Raw genomic sequence first — 8,395 nt, forward strand, 5'->3', positions numbered from 1 at the left:
GGAAATTGTGTGATCCCCAAAATACCGCCACAGAACGTCCATAAAAGAGCCAAAAATCCCCTGGTGCACCACCTGCCAACATTTCACCAGGCAGAAAATTTCGGGATTAATTGATAAGGCAAGCCTTGGATGAAGTTAACAGAGAATGTTGATATTTGATACCATTTGGTCCATTTTTGTGTGGAACACAGATTTTGAACACCGGTTTTACCTAAAATGACAAAAAGAAAATCACTCCATTATTAAATATTTAAAGTTTCAAGATCTATAAAACTACTATAAAGATTTAATTTTAATAGGAATATTTAAAGTGTTTAGTTTAAGTTGTGTTGTTTTTTATGTGTTAAGGATTATTAATGAAAACATAAAGCGTGAGAGTAGGGTTGCCCTAAAATACCCAAAAGTTTGAAGTGTAAAAAAAGACTGTGAGTGAAGTCTGATAATAATCCCACTAATAGAGCTCTTTTAGGCAGGGTGAAATAATTAATTCAATTGCCAATAGGCGAAACTAAAAGGTAATATATGGGTAATCTGAGAGATTTTGTTACATGGATCGGCGAGAGTGTATTATTGCTTTGTGCCATACTCAGCTGTTGTTGGTATGTCATCATTTTTCATCGATTTGCCTCGGCTTAGCTCATCGTCCTCACTCGACCATGCACAATAGTATATCAAAGAAAAATAACATTAAAGAGTCACGATAGCGATACAGATGTTCGATGTTGTTGTTGTGGGTACCCCAGATGGTGTATAGGTACCTTGAGCCCTCCCACGGATTTCTTCAAAATCCCCTGCGGGTTTCTTATTTTGCAGGAAACCCCATAAAAACATCTTTATTTGGCTGGACCTACCTTGTTCCACCTTAAAATAAATCACTACAACATAATTATTTCAATTTTCATCGTTATAAAATTCATTATACCCTTTTATTACTTTAAATGTATATCAGGAATAAGTACATTGATTCAAAGACCTTAAATATAGAATTACTAAATGAAAATACATAATCGTATGATCTAATGTGAATATAAATGGAATGCTTAGAGATATATATGTTTATCCCAATATAAGATTATGTATCCAATTAGCAAAAATAAAAAAAAAACGAAACCAAAATCAGGACCCTACCTATTGAGCTCAAATGGTAATTGGTAACCTTAGGTAAAAATATGACTTTAGTTTAATGAAAATCTACTGGGATTAACACTTACATTAATTTATAAGTGAAATTATAAAATATTGTTACGAATATAAATTTAGATTTAAGTTACTTTAGATGAATTCCGTTAATTTAAGAATTTGAATTGTAACGTAAATTTCTACTACGCAGTTTATTTGAATAACTTCACAACAACAACTACTGTATAGATTTTTCTACATCCTTCCATTTCCTCTTTCATTGTCTATTTTTTTTGTTGGCGTACAATTCTTGTTAAACGTCATCATTGATGATCGCTTAATTCCTCTTTGTTACCCCCTCGCCTGTATATGTGTTGTTGTTATTGTTTACTCAATGTAAGTTTGTATGTGTTGTTATTGTTCACTCAATGTAAGTTTGTATGTGTTGTTGTTATTGTTTACTCAATGTAAGTTTGTATGTGTTGTTGTTATTGTTCACTCAATGAAAGTTTGTATGTGTTTGTTGCATTGGTAGATTGTTCGTAATCTAGACGTTACCAGATCGTCTAGAAACTTCTGTAGCGACAGGCAAGGCTCATATAAATAGAGGAAGTGGAAAGGCAGTTAGTCAGTTGTGAATCAGATCGCGAATTGAAACCGTCGAGTAAAGTAAAGTGCAAAGTAAAGTTGTGTGAATAAAATCATTGTAATAATCGTAATCAGAAAGAACCCGCGTTTTATTTGGTACGAACTGTATCGGGAAATAAAACAACGTCTACACGGGATTAAGTAAAGTCCAAGAACGTAACAATTGGTGTCGGAAGTGAGATTACGATAATACTACGATGAAGTTTAAGGATCTACGAGTGGAAGACTTGAAGAAGGAGCTGAATAAATTGGAATTGTCCTCTACTGGCAACAAGGCTGAACTACAAAAACGTCTGTTGGATGAGTTCGAGCGCCGTGGTATGAACATCGATACATATGAGTTTGACAGTAAGGATGAAGTGGATTTATCGGAAATGGGCGAATCCAACTGTGGGGAAGTCTCGTCAGTAGCTGCCAGGGGTGACGATTTAAGAGAAATGCTGGCTAAAATGTTTGAGCAAAATTCCAGAATGTTCGAAGAGAATTCCAGAAAGTTAGATGAACTCAAGGCAGATAATTGTAGAATGAACGAGAAACTCGAGGACATTACGGAAGTTATTGGAAGGAGAGTGGAAACCGTGGAGATCCAAATTAAAGAGTTGGATAAGAAAGTGCAGTCGGTTGACGAGAAGATTCTGTCTGTAGATGAGAAATTTCTGGCCCACGACCACAGGTTTACAAATCTGGAGAAGAAAATGTCGGAACTGGAAATCAAAGGTGGTCCGGTGCGAGCTCCTGATAACACACTAAAAATCAAACCTCCTGTATTCGACGGCTCTACGTCATTCAATGTTTTCAAGTTACAGTTCGAGACAGTGGCTTCTAGAAATTCGTGGAACGACAGCGACAAAGCGGTTGCACTACTTCTGGCATTGAAGGGCAGTGCTGCTGATGTTATACAGAGTATTCCTGTCGCTTCTAGAAGCAACTATGAAGATGTTATTGCTGCACTGGAACGTAAGTACGGTGGCGAACATAAACAAAACATCTACCTTATGGAACTAAGGGGAAAAGTACAGAGGGCAAACGAGACGTTACAAGACTTTGCAGCTGAGGTGGAACGTTTGGTGCTAATGGCGTATCCAGGAGAGAATCACCCATTGCTGGACCGTATGAAAATCGAAACCTTTGTGAATGGCATACGTGACCCTGAGATTAAATGTGCAACATATGCGTCACCAAAAGCGTCGTTTGCCGAAACTGTGTCGTTTGCCCTTGCCCAAGAGACGGCAAGAATAATTGTTAAGCCCCAGACCCACAAGATTCGCCAACTGGAGACCGAAGGTTGCGAACCCAAATCTCTCGTTAACTCGATCAAGGACGCCATGAGGCAGGTAATAGAAGAAACAAAGTTAGTAGGGATGACTAAGCCCAGGGTTAGATGCTACAACTGCGATAAAGCAGGTCATATTGCGCGCGAATGCAGAGCTAAGCGCAAACGATCCAGGTCATCGTCACCACCTCCAACGAAAGATGTTAGAAGAATTGCTCAACAGTCCACCAATGAGTCACCGTTAAACTAAATCGAGCCAGTCCAGCGGGGCATGAACTGGCTCCCATCGACGTTGGCCCCACAATCTCCATAGCAATAGTACAACAGAAAAGTCACAACCTAACAGCAACTGGGTACATCAATGGTGACAAGCGAGTTCTGACGTTAGATACTGGCGCATCAAAGTCCATCATAAGATCAGATCTGGTAAAGGGAAAAATAACGCAACTTAATGGAGTCAGACTGCGCACAGCAACGGGGGAGCCCGCGGCAGTACACGGCAAGATTACCCTGAGACTAACTATTGCCAATAAATCGGTGAATTACGAGTTTATAGTTGCCGATATCGTAGACGAAGTGATAATAGGCGCAGATTTTATGATTGCCTTCGGTATCAATCTGGATATGAAAGAGCGTGTGATGACCTGGTCTAACGTCGAAATTCCGTTAAACGTGGGCTATGATGAAATTACACCCATTAGACGTCTGACTACGGACCATCCAGAGATAATACCGCCCTGTGCGGAAGCAATAATATGGGTACCAATGAATGGAGATTGTGGAGCCGAGAAGTTGTGGGTGGTGGAACCAGCAGAAAACAGAAACAGTAACATCCTAATAGCGAATGCCCTGGTGAAAAGCAACAAGGACGGATTAATTCCTGTTAGAGTTTTGAACCTGTCAAACCAGCAAGAGCAAATTTGCCAATTTTCCGATGTTGGACAATGCACACCAGCTGAAGCTGTAGTTAATTTGGAAACTAGCACCGAAAAGCCATTATACCCTTTTATTACTTTAAATGTATATCAGGAATAAGTACATTGATTCAAAGACCTTAAATATAGAATTACTAAATGAAAATACATAATCGTATGATCTAATGTGAATATAAATGGAATGCTTAGAGATATATATGTTTATCCCAATATAAGATTATGTATCCAATTAGCAAAAATAAAAAAAAAAAACGAAACCAAAATCAGGACCCTACCTATTGAGCTCAAATGGTAATTGGTAACCTTAGGTAAAAATATGACTTTAGTTTAATGAAAATCTACTGGGATTAACACTTACATTAATTTATAAGTGAAATTATAAAATATTGTTACGAATATAAATTTAGATTTAAGTTACTTTAGATGAATTCCGTTAATTTAAGAATTTGAATTGTAACGTAAATTTCTACTACGCAGTTTATTTGAATAACTTCACAACAACAACTACTGTATAGATTTTTCTACATCCTTCCATTTCCTCTTTCATTGTCTATTTTTTTTGTTGGCGTACAATTCTTGTTAAACGTCATCATTGATGATCGCTTAATTCCTCTTTGTTACCCCCTCGCCTGTATATGTGTTGTTGTTATTGTTTACTCAATGTAAGTTTGTATGTGTTGTTATTGTTCACTCAATGTAAGTTTGTATGTGTTGTTGTTATTGTTTACTCAATGTAAGTTTGTATGTGTTGTTGTTATTGTTCACTCAATGAAAGTTTGTATGTGTTTGTTGCATTGGTAGATTGTTCGTAATCTAGACGTTACCAGATCGTCTAGAAACTTCTGTAGCGACAGGCAAGGCTCATATAAATAGAGGAAGTGGAAAGGCAGTTAGTCAGTTGTGAATCAGATCGCGAATTGAAACCGTCGAGTAAAGTAAAGTGCAAAGTAAAGTTGTGTGAATAAAATCATTGTAATAATCGTAATCAGAAAGAACCCGCGTTTTATTTGGTACGAACTGTATCGGGAAATAAAACAACGTCTACACGGGATTAAGTAAAGTCCAAGAACGTAACAATATGTATAATTTTGAAAAAAAAAATAAAATTTTGTGCCGAAAGGAATACTATAGCTTATTATGCTTCTAATAATTATTAGATTAATTAATAATTTTTAAAGTAAATTACTTTGCGTTGTTACTCTAAATAATTAATCGCTTATTATATTTGAATTAAACAATTTATTATTTGAATCGAATAATTAAATTTTTCTGTACTATGATTTCGTGATGCAAAACGTAATTAATTATTAAATTAAATAATTAATTTCAATTGTCAAAATTATCATTAATAATCATTATAGAAAATTAATTTCGGTTATCTTTTCTTTTAATTAATTCTATTAATTATTAATTTTGATTTAAATAATTTCTAATAATAAATTTTGAATTATTTGTTTGCTTGTCAATAAATGTTAATTATCATTAAAATTTTTAAACAATATTTGTTTATATTTAATTGAATTATTTTTGGTTGCAATTTTGGTTATTAATTATTTAAAAAAAAGGTATAATTTTAAATTAATTTTCATTAATGATTATTAAATTATCTTTTATAATCATTTTGCACCAAGTTGCAACTTAATTACGATTTCGAATTTTAGTAATTATTTGCTTTAAGCATCGAAGATAGAGTTTAATTCAATTTAATTACGGTATTAACTGTTTATTAATTTTCTTTTCTTTTTTTTTTTGGTTCAATTAATTTTCAATAAGAAATTATTTTGTTTGGAACAATAGTTAATTTCGGAGAAATTAAATTTGGGAAATCAATTTATAAATTATTAATTATTTTATAATTACTTTTCAATTTTGCTTATGAGTATTATAATTAATAATTAAACGTAATTATTATTTTTCCATCCTTAATTGTTGCCTACTATTTTGGGGCAATTAATTTCCAAATATCATTATCAGTACCTAATTTTGGCGTAGGGGATGATAGATACCAAGCAACGGCTCTGATTAGCTTTAACATGGCGAAGCCCAGGCTTATCTTGGTCCCTCTTTCATCTCAATTGTGGACACTGACCTCCCCGCGGTGCCACCTGGGGAGCTATTCTCATCACCCGATGAAATAGTGAGCTAATATGTGCCGCGAGTTCACCCATAAGAACTATAAAAAAATGGGTTGAGGCGTCGGGTTAGTTGCCCACTCTCGGAAAACCCAACCTACTATGAAAAAGCAAAGAAAAAGAAAACCAAACCCCCCTAATGTTGACGACCCCCGCAAACGTATAAAGGACCACGATCTGTGAATCTGCACTTGGAATGTGCGCACGCTATACAGAACAGGGGCAGTGTTCGCTTTGGCGGATATACTCAAGAAGTACAAAGCCGATATTATTGCCTTACAGGAAATGCGATGGAAAGGGACAGGCGTAAGTAAATCAGACGATTACGCCCTGTATTATAGCTGCCATGAAACGAGACATGAATTTGGCTGCGGATTTATGGTTAACAGGAGAATAAAAGACCTTGTCTCCAGATTCACTCCAGTAGATGAGCGAATTGCTATAATCCGTATAAAAGCGAAGTTCTTTTACATCAGTCTAATTTGCGCCCATGCTCCGACCGAAGATAAAGATGAACAGACCAAAGATATATTTTATGAGCGCCTAGAAACAGCATATGACCGTTGCCCTGGCCATGACATTAAAATTCTGCTAGGAGATTTTAATGCAAAAATCGGAAGGGAAAATATCTTTGGCCCCACCGTCGGAAAATTCAGCCTTCATGAAGAAACATCCGACAACGGCATGAGGTTGATTGACTTCGCGGCAGCAAAAAACATGGTAGTTAGCAGCACCAGATTCAAGCATCTCGATATACACAAGGCCACCTGGATTTCTCCTGATCAAGTAACGAGAAATCAAATTGATCATGTTGTGATAGACGGAAGGCATGCATCCAGTGTTTTAGACGTCCGATCGATCCGAGGAGCGAATATCGATTCGGACCATTACCTTGTGGCAGCCAAGGTACGCACCCGTCTAAATGTTGCAGCAAAGGTGCGATCTAATACAACACGGAAACTCGACGTCGAAAAGCTGCAAACACAACAGGTAGCCGAGGCCTACTCCGCTCAACTTACCCATCTGCTTGAAGAAAGCACTTCTTGCCCCGATAATAGTATAGAAGCACAATGGCAAAGAATTGCCCACTCCCTACAAACTGCAGCAAAAAGAACAATTGGGTACCAAAAACCACCACCAAGAAACCCATGGTACGATCAGGAGTGTCGTATTGCTACTGATGTGAAAAACGCAGCGTATAGGGCAACCCTGCAGACAGTAGCAACACGTAACGTGATGGAGAATTATCGGGAGAAAAGGAGAGAGGAGAAACGTGTTTTCAGAAAAAAGAAGAAAGAACAAGAAAAACGTGAGCGTGAGCAAATCGAGATGTACAGGAGTCAGAATGAAGTCCGGAAATTTTACCAACGAGTAAAACACCAAACCGAAGGCTTTGGTGCAGGCACATCCTCCTGTAGAGATGAAGAAGGAAACCTGGTGACAGATACAGACAGCGTGTTGAGGATCTGGAAGGAGCATTTCGAAAAGCTGCTAGTATCAAATAGTGGCGATGAAGAAGATACCCCAGAACCAATAGGAGATGATGGTATAGAGTGTATACCACCTAGCCAAGATGAGGTCATAAAAGCAATTAATCGGCTCAAGAACAACAAAGCAGCAGGAGCCGATGGGTTACCAGCCGAACTATTCAAGACTGGTGGCCAGATGCTGGTCAGGAGCATGCACCAGCTGATTAACACAATTTGGCTAGATGAATGCATGCCCAATGATTGGAACCTCAGCATCCTGTGTCCCGTGCACAAAAAAGGAGACAAGACGATATGTGCCAACTATAGAGGAATAAGTCTCCTTCCCATCGCATATAAAGTGCTATCAAGTGTGCTGTGTGAACGATTGAAGCCAATGGTCAATGACATCATCGGACCATACCAATGCGGCTTCAGACCTGGCAAATCGACCATAGACCAGATTTTCACTCTGCGCCAAATCCTGGAAAAGACCCACGAAAAACACATCGACACATATCACCTATTTGTCGACTATAAAGCCGCATTCGACAGCCCTATCCGTTCAGAGGTGTTTAAAGCCATGTCTGCGTTCGGCATTCCTGCAAAATTAATACGGCTATGCAGGATAACATTAAGTGGCACAAGGTCAGCCGTTAAAGTAGGAAAGGACCTATCGGAGCCCTTCACTACCGAACGAGGATTCAGACAAGGTGACAGTTTGTCGTGTGATCTTTTTAACATCCTACTAGAAAAGGTCATACGAAATGCAAAGGTGAACAGAAATGGCACTCTGTACACCAAACAACACCAGTTACTCGC

The sequence above is a fragment of the Musca vetustissima genome, unplaced genomic scaffold (assembly GCF_032173495.1).
Source record: "Musca vetustissima isolate MV318-11 ecotype Yass unplaced genomic scaffold, APGP_CSIRO_Mvet_v1 utg6462, whole genome shotgun sequence".
In the NCBI taxonomy this organism is placed as follows: Eukaryota; Metazoa; Arthropoda; class Insecta; order Diptera; family Muscidae; genus Musca; species Musca vetustissima.